The 20,332-nt window shown below is 38.9% G+C and overlaps 1 long non-coding RNA gene across 4 annotated transcripts in view; it reads left to right on the top strand.

Moving 5' to 3' along the window:
- Window positions 1–20,332, top strand: part of LOC135307767 (uncharacterized) — an 86,967-nt gene that overhangs the window by 19,541 nt on the left and 47,094 nt on the right. For 3 of the 4 annotated variants that reach the window (XR_010368415.1, XR_010368414.1, XR_010368416.1), the window contains one exon: window positions 9,053–11,985. This is a non-coding gene — a long non-coding RNA (uncharacterized LOC135307767). Of the gene's footprint in view, window positions 1–9,052; window positions 11,986–13,853; window positions 14,715–20,332 lie in introns of those variants that run through there. The other variant, XR_010368417.1, reaches the window with a different exon arrangement.

Genomic DNA, 20,332 nt, shown 5'->3' on the forward strand with positions numbered 1-20,332 from the left:
TTAATTATACTAAGAAGGCTTGAATGTAGCCATGTCCTAGATAGGTACGATTAAATCAGACCTCCACAGTTAAAATTACGTGGGAAATACATTCCTTATTTTACTGCTTTGCAGAGCCACCTGTGTCTATTAAGATACCAGGGCCCTCCTGAAGTCACAGGGGATGTTGCTGCTGGGTGGAACTGTGTCTCCTTGGTTTGCTCTGTCTCTCCCTGCAGCTGGAACGAAACAAAATGAATATGACAAATGCCAATTAGTTATGGCTTTTTGATGCAGATGAGACTTGGAAGACACCTGACCCATCACTTGCTGAAATGTTTGGGAATGAGCCTGGTGCTATATTTGGAGCATAACTGTAACTGGACAGATTATTTTCTGACTCACTCTAAGCCATTTAAACAGCAAGGCTCTCATCCTGCTGGGTGAACGTGGGGTGAATTTGGCTGCTGCTGAAGAAAGTCTGTGGCTTCACTATGCAGGAAAAAAATGCCATTAATGCTTAATGCCATTAAGCAGTTGCTATGCTTGTGACTGTTTCAGCAGCTGCAATTTAGTGAAGATGGGGTCTGCACGTATGCACATGTGATTTGTGTGTATAATTTGATACAGAGGTCTGGATTACAGTTTGCCTGCAGCTGGCTGAAGATCCTTTGGATAAAGGATGACCTGCTAATGTGCTGCTAAGTTTATTAATATCCAGCAGAGCAGCTATTATCCATTTTATCAACAGATTACAGTGCTTGGTTTATGGCTCCTTTTTTTGCCTTCTCATGACTTGTCAAATTGCTTCCAACTGAGTATCAATGTTTCAAAGCTACAATACCTGCAGAAAGCACTGCAAGTATATAAAATTAATCTTTCATGGTACAGCTAATTTTCTTTGACTGCAAAACACCAGTGCCTTCTTGGTGGGAGGCATTAATGTCTATCTGCATTTGTTTTTTAAGGAACTCAGACTTTTCCTGGAAACTTGATTGAGCATCACTCTGACATGTAGAACTTGCTGTATTGTATGACCTAAGTGCTGTACTTGTCACCCAGCAATCCAAACACATAGAGCATGCAACACTAAACCCAGCACAGAGTTTTGCTGTGGAGTTTTCCTGCTGGAGAATTATTTTTTCTTGAGGCAGCTCCTGAATTCTGAGTAATTGAATAGAAATGATTGAGCACAGATAAATTTTCCATGTATTAATGATTTTGGAATTTATTCAAAGCTTACTGAAAGCTTATTTGTGAGTCTTTTGCTTTCTTAATAGCTTCTGAAGCATTCAGATGTCTAATGATTAATTCAATGTTCTGCATTGTTCTAAGATCATTGGTATTTCAAATATGTTATTTGAAATTTGACAACTTTTAGCAGAAAAGAGTTTTGTATGTTGCTTATGCTCTGTTTCTGTTCCTTGAGCAAAGATATCTGAATTAATGATTTAATGAGTAAAGAGGAAAGGATACTGCTCACCATGGTTAATTACTACCATATGTCCCGTGCTTGCTTTGCTACCATTAATCTTCCTAAATCTTGGGAAATTTTTTGTTGGTTGATGTGTCTCAGGATTAAGTGGGAGAGGACATCCACTTGTGGTGTAGTGTCCAAACTGCACTTACTGTGAGATCCCTTCCCAAGCAGCTTTACTGTTGTCAGGAAAGCTGCTCCCCATCTGCTCTGCCTTACTGCAGAGGAGTCTGTGCATCCATTGCCACATCACATTCTTCTTCCTTTCTCTGGCATGGTATGAAAAGGTATCTGTATGGAGATAATATTGCTCCAAAACATAATGCACAATCAGAGCTGCTGCAATAGACTGCTGCAGTTCTGTACTGGCCCTGGCATGAAATGTTCTGGGGACACTCCAAGAGCACTCTGAGCACTGTGCTGGCTGCTAATGGCAGCACTTTGTACTGTCACCCATGATGGATGCTGGTTAGTAGGTCATCTCCCTTCCAGAGCTGTATCTGGCTTTGGCACTACTTTACTGCAAATAGAGCTGTAGACTGGTTTTACAGAGGCTCAACACTTGACTAGTGGTGCACAAGCAATAGAAATGTCCCAGAAATTTTTATTTTATTTTTTTTTAGTTTCTGTGAACTGACACAGATACAGGGTATTTTAAGCTGCTGAGGTACCCAGACAGGACAGTTACATCCTGCAGACAGAGTACTTCAACCTCAAAGGAAAAGCACTGTGCTAAATAAGCTACTCAGCCTGCAATGTGAATTCTTGAGAGTCTTAAAACTACTATTAACTGCTGTTCCAGTCTGGTTTTGTAGGCTGGGTATGGATCACTTGTATTACAACATATGCGGTCATAACTCAAGTGACTTACTACTTTATTCTTCTGGATTTAAAGTAGGCTAAGATGGCAAAGAGCAAACAGGCTTCAGGATGGGAGGAGGACATAAGACTTCATGTGGCAAAGCTTGCACTTCATGAGATTAATTCTGTTTCTGCTGTAAAATCACTTAACAGGGCACAGGAGATTTTTTTTTTCTGTGGAGATATTTGAGCTCAAGGCTTTTCACTGGTTATCACTGAAAACATGTATCAGCTATTGCTGTTTGAAATTTCTGTACAAACTGAGAATTGAAGAAGCTGTTACTATAATATTCCCAGTGGAAAGTGCTTTTCTGCTAGTGTGTTTACAGAGCTGAAGAGGTTGGTAGACATGCACGGACAGCCATGGATGAGATAGGAACAATGCTAAATTAGATTGCTGACTTTGAAAATTTCTATACAGAAATAGTATTTTTATAATTGTATTATCTACTTGTTTAGAAACTCTAGCTGGTTGCTAGGATCTCTGTGAGCTGTAGGTGCTAGAAAACATTGAATCTTCTCTGGAGTGCTCATAAAAATTGGGCTGTTTCACCTCTATGGGAAAATACACATTTGTAAATATATACATATGTATTCAAAGAAAATTAGACATGCATGCAAATGGCAATCTAATGGAATTCCACGTCCTCACCCCTACCCCCCAGTTTAGCCTTCAGTTAATTCTGTTGATGTACTTTAGTAGGGAGAGGAAAAAGAGCCAGGGAGGGAGGTTTCAAAACTTATGTACTTCCTCAAAAAATGATAAAGTTGAGGATTTTATTTTGTGAGCAGGCTTCTGTATTGTCAAGTAGACCCTACAGTGCAGGAAATATCTAAAGTAAAGCTACCCTGCTGCCTTTAGTGCTTTCATATGCTCCACAATATATCTGTGCAACTCTTTCCAGTTGGAACCTTGCCTTCTTTTGATGGACTGGCAAGTGAAAGAGGCAGCTGTTAATGTTTGTTGTTATCCTTCACAGAACCATAGAATGGTTTGGGTTGGAAAGGACCTTAAAGATCATCTAGTTCCAATCCCCCTACCATGGGTAGGGACACCTTCCAATAGGCAAGAATGCTTGCTGGGCATAGGAACACATCCAGGATGGATGTCGTGTTCTAGTGAAACCATAATGGCAGGGACACTGGCAGAAGGCTTGTTGGGCTGTAATCATCTGAATATCTATACAAAATAATGAGTGACTGCTAATGTTTTAGTGTAACTTCAATCTATCTAGACCTACTATTTTTAATTTTTTAAGTTTTCTTATTTCTTGATTTTTGAGGAGGAAAACTGAGTATCTTCTTCTTGAGACCAGTGGAGGTTAGATGAGACCATGTCTCTTGTACTTAGAGATGAACTTTACAAAATTGTTTTCTTCTTTCAAGACTGTAGGAAAAAAAATACATTCCTCCTGTTCCTAACCTCCAGATGTGTGCAGGGTTGCATTTGGAATTAATTAAAACATTTGAAGGTGTTATTGAAGGTGTTATCTTGTGTAGCAATATTGAGTCAAGGTGCATGGAGATAAGTTATTTCTGTCTGCTCCAGCCTAGCAAGCAAAGCCTGTGAATGTCTAGTGAAATCTTTCCTAATCTGTGGCATAATTGTATTGTGACAACACTAGTTTTTAAAACTGTTTAATGAAATACTTCTGCATCACAGAAGTATTCTGCCACTACTATTTTCCTCTTCTTTTCTGCTGTTCCCTCTTTCATTCCATTTATCTTTTATTATTGAATAATCTTTGATATTTATTTTCTGCATTTTTCTGGGTCGTATTTAGCAGTCTTATTGCACTGTCAATGATTAACTTTTTTTTACACTTTTCAAGACGTAATAGCAATAGAAAGAGGTAGAAAAGCTTTTTAAAATTTGTATTTGTTTGTTTTTAAAATCCTGCACAAGTCATTGAAGAGCAAGCAGATGAACTATTTTTAATGCTATTTTGCATTACTATATTTGGATGCCTTCCAAAGTGGATTGTTTGAAAATGTCAGAGGGAGAAAACTTCCACATTCTGTAATCCTCAACTTTTGATTGACCCTCTTATTTTGTCACTTTACATCTGGCTATGATACACTCTAGGCAGGCCTACTTTGAAGGAAGGAAGAGTGCTGGCAACATAAAAGGCTGGAGAGGCAGGGAAGTAGTTGAAGACCCCAGGCAAAAAGAAATACCTGGGCAACACGATGGTGAAGAAGCAGAGATGAAAACAGAGAGACTCATACCTCAGCCTATAAGATAATGGTTCCCAGATCTGTAAAGTTGAAGAGCTGTGTGTCACTGTGCTCTGAAAGTTTGCTGCTCCTTACAGCAAGGGAAACCTTTTCAGGACAGTAGGAGCTGCAGGGCTGTGACCATGGCAGATCAGTCTCTTTGATTATAGTAGGGATAATTTTGGAAAATTTGGAAAAGGTGGCAGTGGGTAGAAGCTGTGAAGCCAAACAGTGAGCTGCACTCTAGGGGCACCTAGTATCAACTAGTAGATGTGTAGTTTGTCATGTATTATTTTGAGAATCCTTAAGACAACATTACTTTTTGTACGGGATCAAATTGCTGGGCTGCACAAATAGGAGGGGCAAGGACATGTATTCAGTCATTGAGTATTTCCAGCTAGAGAAGCATCAGAAATAATCACTAATAGTCAAAATGGAAAGGTATGTTGTGCCTCCTTTCCTGCATGAGCCTTTTACATCCATAAGGCAACATCTTTGTGACACTGATTTTTGTCTCTTTTACAGATCAGCAGGGTGTTGTTCAGGCATGATGGTAGGGTGCCTTTGGCTTTACCTATGATTATCTGTCTGCAATTATCTGCCTTTTAAATGTGGAGATCATCACTTTACCTTCATCTAACAAATAGACAGGGAATGTTTGCAAGCTGCTAAATTTGAATAAAAGCCTTTTGGTGTGAATAGTTAGCATGGCTGGCACCAGAAGGTGACTGCAGGTCTTGGGCTTTTTGTATTCTCTGGTGTATTGCTTCAAACTACAAGAAAAACAGAGATAAAAGGGAGGAGATGACTCCCCTAGAACATAATAGAACAGCAAAATGTTCTAATATGGCTGGCAGGTTTGCTTATCTACTGCTATTTTAAGCTAATGAAAGCAGTATTTCATCCTTGGATCAAGGTTTATACATATTCTTACAGTTGTGAGGGTTGTCAAAGTAATTGATGTACTGCCAAAACTGCAGTGAGGATACAAATAGATTTTTGTGTGGGTTGGAGTAGATCTCATGGTAATTTAGAGGCAATTGGTGTGTGTAGGAAGACTATTTAGTCCCTTGTTCTGAGGTAAAAACAGTCCATTTGTAATGTCGATCTTGAGGAATATGGATGTTGCCTTCCTGAAGAGGGCCAGTAATTCATCTAACTTTGTATTTGTCTTGGGTCAGTGGCCAAAACAACAGAGGAAGATGGAACCCTTTTAAAATTTGAGCTCTTCTGGGTGGCCTGGACTAGCTTCTCTTTGCATCTGCATATGAGTGTTATGTTTTGTCCCTTTAATGTGAGCAAGGTTCTGGTCCCGGTGATCAGATTCTGGTATGGATGGTTTGTGGGGAGAGGGAGGAAAATGTTTGCAAAGCTCTCTCTGGGTACCTAGCAAGGAAGCAGTGCAGCACACTGACTTTCAGAATCCAGCATTTCCTGTGTGCCAGCAAAAAACTGTGTGATCTTTCTGGGTGGTGTGGCTCTGTTCTCCCTGCACACTGTTGTGCTACAGTGCAACTGTTCAATGTCTTGTTTTGTGGTGTGTTCTGACCCAGACTATTCCAGGTCAAGGGCTGGGCCAGAGCATATGGTACCTCTTCTCTATGCTTCCCATCATAAGAAAGATGAGGGAGAACTGAACCCTTCCCCCCAGTCTGTTCTGTTACAGTGTGGGTCGCTATTGTGAGTTCAAAAGCATTTCTAGGTCCCTTATTTTAGGTACAGGAAAGTGTCTTTGTGCACTTGACTGAGCCATTTGTGTTAATTTATTCTGCCTTAGGGTGCTTCTACTTAGAAGTTAGAGGAGGCTACCAAAGGTGTTGAATGTGATCATGTGTTTCACTGAATCGACAGATCCTTATATTTCTTCCTAGTACCAAAAAAACCAATGATTCTGTTGATGCTATCCAGTTGAACCATGTCTTTTGCTCTCTTGAAATTAGAAACCAAGCTCTTAGATACGTGCAAGATGTATGATTGCTTTCTAAATTATTATGTTAAATTCTGTATGGGTATGTTAAATTCTATATGAGCTTCTTTCTTTTGAGAAGCTTCACTTTGTTTCTGAAGCTGTCCCTTTTGAACTAATGTCCCTTCCAAGTGGAAGTGATGAGATCTTGTGATGTGTCAGAGAGAAGCAGGCAGAGATCTGGTTTAATGTTTGGGTTTCTTTCTTTCCAATGAGGAATGACAGGGACACTACAGACAAGAGTGTGGGAGGACTTTGAGCCCAGAAAAATATAGGCGAGGACAGATATGGGTGTAAATGACCTGATAAAGATGAAATAAGAAGCTTACTGTGTTCAGTGGCTTTTCCTGAAGATGAACTGCATATTTGTTACTGTTTGTGTTGGTATACAGATGGAGTTTAAACTTTTTTTCCTTTTTAAATCAGCAAGGTAGATAGAAATATGTAGTGTTTTGTTTGGAGAAAGCCTACCAGTGATCTGTTTCTGCTATTAACCTGCAGTCATTACTTACTGGTGCTGCTGATACCATGTATGTACAGGTTGATGTTTATCAGCTTGATGGTACAGTGAGGACTTATTTGCTTACTTTTACTTTTTCTGTTTTGGTATGAATATGAGTTATAAGCTTTAAATGCAAGAAAAAGCAAAATAAGAGTGATAATATTTTCCATGTACTATTATTTTTATTACTTTCCTTTTTTTTTTTCTTTGTTTGTTTGTTCACTGGGGATGAGATCAGCGGCTAGGGTTAGGAAGCGCTACTATTTAAATAGTTGAACTAAGCGATTTCATTTTCCTTTCAGTCAGGTACCCTTTTGCAGTTGAGGTGAGAGCACACTAACAGCTGATTTAAGCCTGAAAATAGATTTCATTTTTCTTATTGCTTTTTATGATCTTCACAGAAACTGCCTGTGATGTTTCAAGGGTTGATTTTCTGACTGAGAACCGCTGAAGTATCGCAATCGGTGTGCAGGGGGAAATCCACTGCTGACAGCTGTGGGCTTGGGCCGGTAGATGGCGCAGGCAGAAAAACTATCCTGCCGAGAAGGGAGAGATTTTGGGGTTTGTGACTTCTAGCAAGGTCTTTGGCTCCCGAGACAAATTACCTGCTTGGTGTGATTTAATATTTCCTTCTGTGAAAGTGGATGTTGCAGCCTGGTAATCTCAGCCGAAGAATTTAGAGCCAACTAGAATGGCTGTGATGCTCAAAACGAGGAGTTTGGGAGTAAATATGCAGTTATTCTGCTCAATGGCTGAATATGCTGCTAGATTAAATTCTGTCTACCCTACAGAGCGCAGACTAATACTATAACAAACCTAGTCTTTCATGCTTGGCCAAAATATTTTGGAGATTTTTAAGGTGACCTGCAGTTGGCCCTTTTGAGATATCAGTGTGCTGCAACTAGGCTGTCTTTTAAACTGGAGGTCTTCATACTTAAAGGACAAGAGTCTCTGGTTAATTTGAATATTGTCTGAGAAATGCTGTTGTCCTTGGGCTACTGTGAATAATTGCTCTGAAAACATTCTTCAGCATGGCTAAATTGATAAGTTGCAGATTTTTAATGCAGCTTTTTAGATGCAGTGCTTGGAAACATTTGGTGTAAGGATCAGCTACTGCAATATTTCTCAAAAATATTAGAGGGCACTATGAAGAGCAAAATCTTGGTTAGTTTTCCAGAATCTGAACTTGTTACTGATGGTAAAGGGCATTATTAATCTGAAGTTGTTGGCAGGATTTGAAGTTTTAAGCTGACATTCATAAAGGCAGAATGTATACCTCTGAATTGGTATAAAACTTAAGTATAGTGCTCTGCTGTGAATTGACTATTTGTTCAAATGGTTATCCTGTCAAATTTTTTGTGATTGTACAATGAAAAATTCCACAGTATTTAAGAAATTCACGGAAATATTTTATGATGACCTGCATCAGTCCTTTAGCCTGTGAAGCGTGCTATTGGCCATGAAACAACCAAAGGAAAACCATTTCTCGGTTCTTGAGCACAATCTAAAAGTTATAAAGATGGGATCAATAGCTGTCCAAGTACTGTGATTTTGTTTGTTTGAATAACTTTGTGGGTAATGTTGACTACATGCTTTGGAAGGGCTGTTAACAAGGCAAGAGAAGACTGTGAGCAGAAGGGAATGGTAGAGTATAAAGTGAGACAAATTTTTCTAAGTTTGGCTTAAAGAATGTGTTCAGCTGTCTTGATGGGTGCTTAAATTTCTCAACACTAAGGTCAATATTTTCAAAAGCAATTATAACAGTTGCATGCATCAATTTTATGCATCAGGGCACCCGTGTTACATTCTTTGCTCTTTATAAATGCTCAATTACTGCTTTGCCTGTTATGAAAAAATCTAGTCTTTCAAGGTAATGCTAATTGAACATCTGAAAATTTTGCTACTCACTGTTACTAGTAGAATCTGGTGAATTAGGCCAAGCTTGAGGAATAAGCTGATATTGATCATTTTGGCACAAAGTGGATAGGAGTAAAGTGATTGTAAAACTACTGATCCAGGGTTTGCTTTTTTTTTCTGTTTTATTTTTTAGAAAATTTAACTGCTTTAGAAGAATCAACCCATTTTTTGACCCAGTCACACTGCCAGAGATTTCTTCAAACTAGAAAGCTTTTTGTGCTTCCTCTGCATGGAATTCTCTCACGAAGATCTCCAGTCAATGAATGCCATGTTTAAAGTCCAAGCAGTGCACCAAGTTCTGCTGCTGTTTTATGTCTGTGAGACAACCTTTCTTCCAGGATTCCTGGTCCCCTGCTACCAGCAGAGAACACTATATACTCCCCAAGACTTTGCTAACTGTGGTTTGCAAGTTGCTAACTAAAAACTTGCACTGGTGTGCTGACACTGTGAGTTGTGGTATGCGATGCCCAAAATGACAGGGGAATTGCCTGTTTCCCCATGAAGTGTTGCCTCTTCTCTTCTTACACTTTGTGTTTCACTATAAATGCCATTTGTTTGGTGTTGTGAGGCTGGGGGTAAATCAGAGGTGCTGTTTGTCAGTGGGTTATGAACTTGATGTTCTTGGAGAATTTAGGGACTTTTTAAACAAAGAGAGTGTTATTTCTTTTGCAAATGTTGCTTTGTCATTGTTCCAAAGATGGCAAGAGACTGTGTGTTTTTAATCTTCAGCCTTCTCAGCTCTTCACAAGAAGTAGATGTGCTGTTAATATCACACAGCCTTTAATTAAGTAATTAGCACTGGAAAGACAATGCTAAGAAATCAGGAATGGGAAAAATAATAGACTTTCCAGGCCTTAACAGTCTATCTATTACTACAGTAATCTTTTAGCCTCATTCCCTTATGAACTAATATCCTCAGTGGTACTGTCATGTCTATAACTTAATTCCCATCAATGAAGCTGCACAGCCTAATAGATCTGTCCCAGGTAAGCAGTTTTCACTCTGCAGAACAGAAGATGCTTTGCCTACTCAATGGTCCGTATCAGCTATTAAGTACTGACAATGGTCTTCCCTGAGCAGCCTTTTAGCAAACAGCTTATTTCAGTGAGCTTGCCTGGTGCAACAGGAATGATGAAGGGTGAGGGTATTTTATGGGTGCTGGTTGGAGTTCTTGATAATTTAATATTCAGCATCAATTCAAGCAATAGTTGTATCTTTATGTAAGTGTATTGGGTCAAAAATACCTCCTTACTCAATGTGACTTGAAAAAAATTGGTGTGCAAAATGCGACCTGCTTTTAGCAGTTCATCTTTCTGGTCACAGAACACATTTATTAATCATTCAGTACATTTTTGCTATTTTGATAGCTGAGAAAACCTTTGATGCATTGTTTGAGTTCGTTGGTTTGGCTTGGGTTTTGGGTCTTTTTAGCTTTTTTTCCTTTGTTTTCTAAGGGAGAAATGGTAAAATATAGGATTTTCCTTAATGCAATGTATTCTTTGACTTTCTCTAGCCTCCTGTTACTAAGATGATTAATTGCTCTTGCTGGAAGATAGGACTCTGAAAAGAGTCCTCTTGATCTGATAGAGACTAAATTTATTGGGGGTGTGGAGAGAAAAATATATTGGTTTTGGCTTTCAACATAGTTTGTGCATTTTAGAAATAAAGTTTGAAGGACCCCCAGCATTTCTGAGAGAGGCATGAGAGAAAAAGAAAGGCAGCTCCATGAAGTAAATCATGTCTGATGTTTAGGAGCTATTGGACTACTTGGCAATGGAAAGCATTAATTCTATATGCATGCAGGAGACTTAATTATGCGTTTATAGTAGTGCATTCATCTGCGAACAAAGCCTCTGGACTGCTTGTGTGACACCTTGTGCAAAGTCATTCACTGTAGTGTGAGGTCATGTCTTCAGAATCATCATCTCCAGGGAAAACCCTCTCGGTTTGTCTCACTGGAGAAGGGTACTTGATGTCACCTTTCTGGGAAGGAGAATGGATTGTCATCCTATGGACCCAGCTGGCGCCTTGGAGTCCCCTGAGAATGGAGTCACTCTGTGTGGATGTTTGCTGCACACCTCAGGAGAGATGCTGGATGGTAGCAGAGCCTAAAGGAGGAGCTGGAGAGAGGCTGCTCAGGATCCAGAGCTCTGGGTGGATTTTCTCTGGATGAAAGAACCTGCTGATTCTGGTGAGAGGTAGAGATCACCTTGGGAAGGTGACAGCAGAAAACCATGTTTTCATGGGCCGTGCTCTCTCCTGAGCTCAGATGCTACCTTGTATAACAAGAGCTATTTGCTGAGAATGTCCTTTAGTCTGGAGTTGCATGGAAAACAAAATATCTGTCAGAACATAATTACTTTTATGGCACTAGTCATATTGCCATAAAGGATCTGAAGTGATTTCTAACCTGCTTTGTGGCCTGGAGACTAGAGTCTCTATTGTAACCTCTGCTGTGCAAGGATGGCCTCTGTGGATCCCCTGCTTTCCCTCTCTGTGGTTCACTCTGTGTGCTCTTCTGCAGGGAATGTTGAGCAGATGGGCTGGCCTGGCATAGGCTGGCTTTCAACAGCTGCTTCTTCTGTGGCACAAAATGAGGAGAGATCCATTTTCTTTAGCAGCTGTGAGAGTGCCACTTTGGTGGTGCTGACAAAAGTTCATCTGCAGCCCCATCTATGTAGGAAGGTTTCCATTGGTTTCATACTTCTCCAAAGCCAGACCTACTTTGTTTTTACTGTAATGTCTATATCTCACTGAGGAAAATTAGTGTCCTAATGTGCATCTCTAAGCTGTTGAGACAATCCAAGCCTCTTGCTTTGCTGCATGTAGCAGTGTTAGAGCTGATCTGCACCCAAGTGGCTTGTCTGCCTGTAGTGTTTTTTGATTGTGATGGGGCAAATGAGGGAAAGTTTTGTGAGAAGGGAAAATCCACTTCCTTTTGTCTCTTTGTCTTTAACAGCTTTATAAGTTGTAGCTTTCTGATCTGTGTATTTTCAAATAATATTGCCTTCTATGACTGTTTCCTGTAAATGAAAAATAAAACCAAGAATTTCAAGTCCTTCTAGAGTAAGTAGATTTTCTGCTTTCCCTGAGCAAAGTTTTGTGCATAGACTGTGGTATTTTAGCAGAACATTTAGTTTTCTATACCTAATTTGCTACTCCTGCTTGTCTTCCTTATCACCATCCCAAGCTGCTCCTCCCACTCCAGATAGAACTTAAGAGGAGGCTGGAGTGCCAGAAGTATCAGACTGATCTCTTAGTCACCTCAGAAAGTTGTTTTTTTTCAATGAGTCAGTTAGAGAATAAAGGAGCAGCACTGGAAGAGAAAAAAAAAATGGGGCTGTTTTGGAATGGAAAATACCTGTCACCTCTATCAGCTCTTCTCTTCAGCCTCCAGAAATGCAAGTGCTAATCCTGTCCCAGAATATCACCTGCTAGTCTAACTCTGAAGCCCCATTTCTGTTAGGGCTTTGCTGCCTTCCTCTCAGTATAATTCATACTGTATAATTATATTCTGAATTATGTGAAATGATGACTTTCTGTAAGTGGGTTGAACTAGCCATTTGGTACACACTGCACTAGATATAAATAATCTGTCTTTGAAAAAGGCTGAATGGCCTCTGGAAATTTTTCTATCACTTTGTTTCTGTTGTGGGCATGAGAAAACACTCTCAGGTTTTTGTTTACACAATGTAGTTCATAGGTTTTCCTTTTGAAGAAAAAGACAGCTTGTTTTTGATATCAGTTTCTTCTGCTCAAAACTTGCTGACTGCTGCTACCTTACTTTGTCCATGTAAGATGAAAGACTTTTGATACCTGCCATAACTGCCCAATGGATGATGTGCTGAAGAAAAGTAAAAATCCAGTGCGAAAGTTATGGGAGTGTAATTAATATCTTCATCAAAGACGTCTCAGGGCAGTTTTTGGATGGGATAATAGTCAGGCATTGGAATGGTGGCATCACCATCCCTGAAAGTATTCCAGTAATATCTGTGTGTGGTACTTGGGGACATGGTTTAGTGGTGGACTTGGTAGTGCTGAGTTAAATTACACTCAATGAACCTAAAGATCTTTTCCAGCTGTCATGATTCTATGGTTTTATGGATGTTTCATATGCTGTGTTTACAGCAACTTTTGAGTAAGAGGCTGTGTTTTGTCCCCTAAGTAAGGTAGGAGTTTCTGTAAGGGGGCCATTTGTTACAGATACAGAATAGATTTATCAGAACAACTCTTACATCTGGGGACGAACAAGAAACAGGAATAGCACAAATAACATACTGTTATTGAAGCATATAGAAATGCTTCAACAATAATCTGGATAACAGAAAAGCTGAAATACTCCATCAGCTTTTTTACTTAGGCTGAGCAATTAGAGCAGAGAAGTCAATGGCACCTTGTACACAAGGGAAAATCTAGGAGCATCGCTGTCTGAAGAGCCCAGCTGGAAAGTGACATGATGGCACATTTCTTCCTGCCAGTGATGTCTCCTTGTCATCAGAATTGTCATTATTACTGCTCTTCTTTCAGGTTGCTGTACTTGGCTATTCATCAGATTTTTGTCCTGCTTACTTACAAAATGTATCTGCCACAGCTTTGGGTGGTGGCTCGAAGAGTTGCTGCTCTTTTGTGCTGGGAGCAGTAATGTGGTGACATAAACAGCACCCTTCTAGGGTGATAGAAGATCTGTAATTAGCCCATACGTGGTTTTTTATCAGTTTCATTTTCAATATTTACATAAATACATTTTCTCTTTTACTTGTAAAAAACAGAGTTGGGTGTTTCATGCAAATTACCTAACCCCAAAATTCCTTCTTGTATTTCTTATTTCCAGCTAGGCCAGAAAAATACAGCCTATGTTATGCCTCTATAATATCAAAATTTTAGAAGGAATGTAAAATACTGGGTTACTATCTATTTTTCTTTTTCCCTTGCAGGTTTGTTTTCTTTTTTGTGGCTGTGTTTGTTTTTTGTTGCATCTTCAGCACTGGGAAAAGTATTTGAGTAATGCTTCACTCTGTCTAGGACTTTTTCCATTACAAGACTGTCACTTTTGCTGGGTGTTGGGGTGTTTTTTTAGTTTTGTCTATTTGTTTAGGTTTTTTAGTCCTAAAGTACCTGGATTTTCTCTTTCCCTCTCAGTGGATAATTTTAATTATTAAAAAAATTTAATATTTTTAATCTCAAGCATCCTCTAGATATTGTTTAAGGACTTTTAAGTTGATTCTGGAAAAAAGTTATTTCATGATGGTGAAGATACAAGTTTTGGGATCTTTTGCCTCTTGTCTAGAACTGTTTGTGGAGGAGCACCCTTCTTATTTGCTGGATTGGAAGGATACCGAATTTGCAGCGTGGCTGCACTTGGATCCACTGGCACTGTTGTAAAAATGAGTTAGATGGGGCCTAGAGTGTATTTAGGAGTTTAACTGCATAATATTTTAACCTACAGTGAAGGTGGGAAAATAAGAAAAGTTGGACTATTAGGTTTATACTGAGTACAGAACATGTTAAGTTTTAATGAGTTATCTGGAGCATAAAAGGGAACAAGGACAGAATCAGAGAAGTAAGATTTTATCATTGTTGCAGAAAAGAAGAACAATATTATGTTATTTTATCTTAAAGAAGGATGGCAGAATGTTGTTTTAATATTATTGGAAGGTGAAACAATGGAGTCCATGTTGGAAAATGTAGTCATATTTGAGTTTTTCTAGCAAAAATACTTCTCTTTGGAAAGATGAGAGTGCATGAGCAAATGTGATCAAAGATCTATGATCTTGCAAAATAAAATCATGATGAAAGCCCTGGCTATTTTGTGCTTACAGTATGTCATAAAGCATATCTTTGACTTTTTATTTAAGTTTTTTTTTATCTTTGTTATTGTGCAACACATGTAGCAATTTATAATTAGGTGGTATTCGTTATTATTTGGAAAAGGTGGGGCAGAAGAGAAGCTATGGACTCAGAACTGATAAAGCTTGTCTAACCAGCGATGCAGTTACAATGATTATTTTGAGAAGACCTCGGTTTTGCAGCAATGCTTGCTTCACAAATTAGTCTTCTCTGCCCCATATTGACAGGTCAAGAAAAAGAACAAGATAGTATCAATATCAAGATACTATCAATCTTGACAATAGTCAAGATAAAACTTGAAGAATAAAAGAGTAGAGACCTCTTGTCTATTTTTCTATATCTCTTTAAGTGTGGCATTTGCTTCCTATTTAAGTAAAATCAAAACCAAACTGCAAATTTGCCGAGTGTGCAGCAGAGTCTCTCTTGACAGGAAACTTGAGGGAAGTGATAAACTGGCAGAAAAAAAAATAGTTTTGGCTGCAATATACTTTATAATTACTTCAACAAGATGATCCTGGCTTTTGTTTCTCCCCCTAATTCCTGTCTCCTACCTGCTAATATGGATATGACATCTGTCAGAATTCTGCCAGTCAGCTGACATGGTTAGACACCGTTCTGTCTCTGCTTGAGAAATGCCTTTTTTCCTTTGGCCCACGAAAGCCTGAAAAGAAAATGTCTGGTGACAAAAAGAGAAAAGTTGGTAACTCATTAAAAGGCCATATAGAAAGAAATGGATTCATTTTTACAGCATTTAAAGTTGTGATTTGATTCAGAAATGCAGGATCCCCTTAAGCTATTTTCTTTAGTTGGGTTTTTTTTCTTGGTGTTTGTTTTGTTTGCTTTCTTAAAATAAATGCAGTACAGAAAGCCCCTAGGTATAATGATGAGTACTTAGTATTGTAATTCTAACGTGGTTTAAGGGAATGAATTACAGGTTTTAGACCTTATCTGTAACCAACCTGGCTTGTCTCCTAGATGGGCACATCTGATGAGGGGTCTGACATCAGCATCATAATGAATTCTTGATTTGTCACATCTCTCAGGCGTGTTCTCAGGTCTTGCTGGTCCCTTAAGGGACCTGAGGGCATCCTTAGCCATCATTCTGAAAGAGTTTGCTCTGAAGCCAAGACTGAAATCTTTAAAAAGCTGTGGGTTTTTTTTTTTTTTTTTTTTTTTTTTAATATATTTTCTTTCTCCCCCTGCTAACAGACTGGTGAACCTTGATCTTTCCAGATTTTATTCTCTAGAGTTTTGATAAGCTTCTTTACCTCAAGCTTGTTGCAAACATTGCACATCCAGTGAACACAAAAATCACTACTTGCCCAATTGCAAATAAGCAATACAGTCCACTTGGTCATGGGTAAATATTTCCCAGAAAGATCTGTGTGAATAAAGATTTGAAAAGGCTGTTGTTTAAATAGTTTCCAATGAGATTTTGAAAAGACATCAAGACCATTTCTGTCACTAAAGAGACTGAACTGGCTCTGTTCGATTGTTGGTTAAAGTCTGGTTTTGTTTGTGCCTGGATATTTATTTTAGTAATGCTCTGTCTCAGTGAATACATATTAGGTATCCTGCAGAAAGCAGCTTAAATTGTGTGCAGAGAGGTGCAGTCCAAGACTCCTGATGAACCACTTAAGGATTCAAGAGATTTGCATTCTGAATAAGAAGATCCTCGTTTCTGTGTATAAACTGTTCTCCTGGTACACTTGGCTACTGCACAGATTACCAGTGTTGGTTGGCAGAGGTTGTTTCTGGTTTTGTTTCTTTGTTTTGGTGGGTCTAGTGGTAGAATAAAATATTTTGGTAGCTGAATGGAGAAATATATTTAAACTAGCAAATACTTAACAATGGAGTGTTAAAAAAAAAAAAAAAAAACCACCAGCGTTGGTGTCTTGACAATACACCCCTTGACAATAATGGACAAAAGGCCACAATTCAGAAGTAAAACTCTGAAATTGATTAGAAAAAATTGTAGTTAAGCAAACATTGTACTGCTTGATGCAAGAATAGAAATGTGGTAGCTCTTTGCTAACCCCAGTGTGCAGCCATGGTAAGTAGTAGGAGGGGTGTAGTTGCCTGACAGTCTTGTCATGGTTTAGTAATGGTATTCCCCAATGACATGTTCCCATCACAACCACACTGCTGCTTGTTCCCCCCACTTTTGCCCTCCCCTTCCCCACTTTTTGATGAGAGGAGGTTTGGAGGCCCAGAGGCAAAGATTGTTGGTTGAGATAAGAACAATTTACTGGAAACAGGAATGGAACAAGAAAATAAATGGTAGCAGCAACAACACTAATGATAGACTTGCAAGAAAAGAAATAATTTGCATGGAAAACACAACCAGTAATGGACAAATACTGGACAGGTCCCTCTGCCAAGGAAGGAACAACTTCTCCTTGGAAGAGAGTCTTTTTCCTGTGCCCTGGCAGTGATGTGAAGTGGTACAGAATAACCTCCATGTTCTGACCATGTCCCCTCCTGGATACTGGAAAAAATTAACCCTGTCCTGGCCGGAACTGGGACATCTGCCCATAGAAAACATGTTTTAATTAAGTTGTTGCAGAAAACTGCACAAGTCATACACCAAGTTTAAGAGCAGCTATTTTCTGCCTTTCTTTTTCTGTGTTGTCTTTGATGCAGAGACTGCAGAAGCTGCTTTGGACCCTTTCCAGAAAGTTATTGAAATCAGTCTTCAAGTAACTGTACTGGTTTTTACTGTGCACCAAGGTCACTGAGCTGCCTGAGCAGACAGCTGTGTTAAAAACGGGATTTAAGGATTTTAGAAGGTGTCTTTTTACAATTTGAATAAATAAGATGTAGAAAAGCATGCATACATGTAGTATTTACTACTTTTGTCCTGATCTTTTGCCTCTTTTTCTCTCCAGCTGTGGTCCTGTTAGTCAGTTTTGATATCAGTAGTAGCTCTCCCACAATTATCTTTTCAAACCTCTGAAAAGAAGAGTGGTATTGGCTGCCCCACAGCTGCTGACACTGATAATTAGAAATACAAGTACATATATTTTGAGCAGGGTGATGTTTTGTACTTCTATACAAAGGAGGTGATAATTTTTGAAGTTGCTTGGTATTTTCCTGGTGAAGTATTGCTGCAGCAGAAACAAAATCAGTATGTCAAAAATTGGCTTCTTTCTGCCTAAAGCTTCAAGACAGTCATGTTCGAACTAAATTTTTTCAGCTTTTGAGTAAAGTAGAATTTTGAAAGGACATGCAGGTGCCAAGGCTGTTTTTACTATACCAGCACAGCATTCTTTCCACCATAGTGTGAGGCCTGGATTCAAGCTTAGCTACCTACCCACATTAGACCAGTCACCAGAACCAGGTGAGTGTTAAGACACCAAGACATGATTTGCTTTGGGGTAGATCTCTTATTTCTTTTCTTGAAGCATATTGTTTCACATTCACATGGATATAGACATTCAGTAATTCGGCCTAGATAGAGGTGGAAAGGGAGAGGTAGAATTAATTTTGTCATTCCTGTCTTTGCTTTCTGTTTTAGGGGTAGATCTTGGATATCTAGAACAATAGTGTCAGTATGGCTTTATTACTCTCAGGTAGCTGTAGGAAAGCTACGTCTTGCAGAGTTCTTTAGACTGCTCAAATTATGCTTTTAATTTACTTACATTAGAATATATAATGGAGAAGGACAATATTTCAGAGAAAAGTGTTTGTAACTAGGGTGACCTTTTTTAAAAAATGAAGTATTGTAATAAATACATGGAGAAGGACTTGGGAACTTGCAGCCTATGGAGAATGTGTGACCTGCACTTTATTTGTATTATGACAAAAGGTTAAATATTTATTTTTTTACTTTGCTTTTTTAATCATTTTATTATTCACTATTGTTCAAGTCAGAATAACTGGCCAAAGAAGCTTCAAAGCTGTAGTTCCTTCAGCAAGGGTAAAGACGTAAAACCATTATTGTAGGATTCCTGTGAACTCCATATGATTTTGTGTGGTCTCTTTTATTCCTAGAATTCCCCAGAGATGACCCCTGCCTTCCTCACAGTATCTTTTGATAAGGGAAAATTTTCTGAATGTACATAACTGGCTGGGTGCCTTCAGCATTAACAAGCTTATTAACTACTAATCCAGCACAACAATTGTTAGTGCAGCAGCTGCAGAAATGCACTGTGAGGAAGCACAAAAACTGTAGCTGAAGACAGAAAAATAAATAACAGTGTAGTGATAATTGCCTCCTGTAGGTACTGCAGTGTGGCAGTCATCAGAAACCTATTCACTGCATCTGCCTTTCCCTCTCCTCCTGATGAGTTTCTTTCATCCCCCCCATACTAGCCTGCCTGCATCCTTTTTGAGAAGTTCTATGGATTCTGGCTGAAATGTTAGCGGTAGTTAGAGAAAACATTGCTGTTCTTCAATTTCCATGAAGAAAAATAAATTTATTACCTTAGTTGAATTCAGGCCAAGCTCAGCTTCTTCCATATATAAGTAGTTGGATGAACAGATAAAGCAAAATTACTTTACCCAAATGTTTATCTACCTTCAGACAGGACAAAAGGTAACAAACTGAAATGACTAAGGAATTGGAAATCTGTCACTCCAATGCTGGCTTTTTTAATCACGGTCCAATACCTCGCCCTCTGCATAAAGTGCTGAGTGCTCGCTTCTTGTGTCTTACCTTGTCAGGCTGAGGAGCCCTCCCAGAGAAAGGTCACACTTTTAGCTGATGGTAGGTCGTTGCTGGCATGAGTCAGGGCAGGATGAAAAATCCTGCTGCATGTATCTTCCGATGTCAGCTGGAATTCTTTGTAGGTGTGTGAGGAGTGGGAGATCAGCACTTCCAAATTAATCCAATGTGCACTGTGGTGTATTGGCCGCTTGGAATTGATAAGTGACACACCTTGTGTCTGAAGCGCAGGATCTGATTGAGGGTTGGTGATGGCTTGCAACAATTCTGCTTTAAGAGTTGTATAAGAGTTATACAATGGAATATATATTGCAAGGAAAAAAACAATAAATCAGAAATCAGAGTTTTGAAATTGAGTGAATCATAGGAATTAGGGCAAGCTCAAGTGACTAAGCAAAGCTATTGAATTTGATGCTCCATCAAGATGTAAGAATGTATTTGGTGTGATTGTGACTCAGCACTTGCTGGTGAGTCATTCCTCATCACTGGGACCTCAGTGCTGTTGCTTTTTGGGCTGAAAAAGAAAAGTCAAGTGGGAAGAGATTTAAACCTACAGACAAAGTTTAAACTTCATGAATACAAATGAGAGGATGAAACTTGTACCCCCAATTAGATTATTTTTCTTGGAAGACTTTATTTTTAAATTTTAAATCTGTTATTTTCAGTGAAATGAGATTAATTTTCCCAGCATTACTTATAGTGGATGCTTTACTTATTTTTTTTTCTTTGAAGAAAATTTGTGATTACATAAAACTACCAAACTTTTAAGGCAATGTATTTTGCTTTTCCATGGCTCTTTCACACAGAGGAGTTTAAAGTGCTTCATACCGATAACTCACTTGTGAGAAGATAATAATAATAGAGAAGAATTGAAATCAATAAGTACAAACAGGAGAATAA

The sequence above is a fragment of the Passer domesticus genome, chromosome 1, assembly GCF_036417665.1.
Source record: "Passer domesticus isolate bPasDom1 chromosome 1, bPasDom1.hap1, whole genome shotgun sequence".
NCBI classification, from domain to species: Eukaryota; Metazoa; Chordata; class Aves; order Passeriformes; family Passeridae; genus Passer; species Passer domesticus.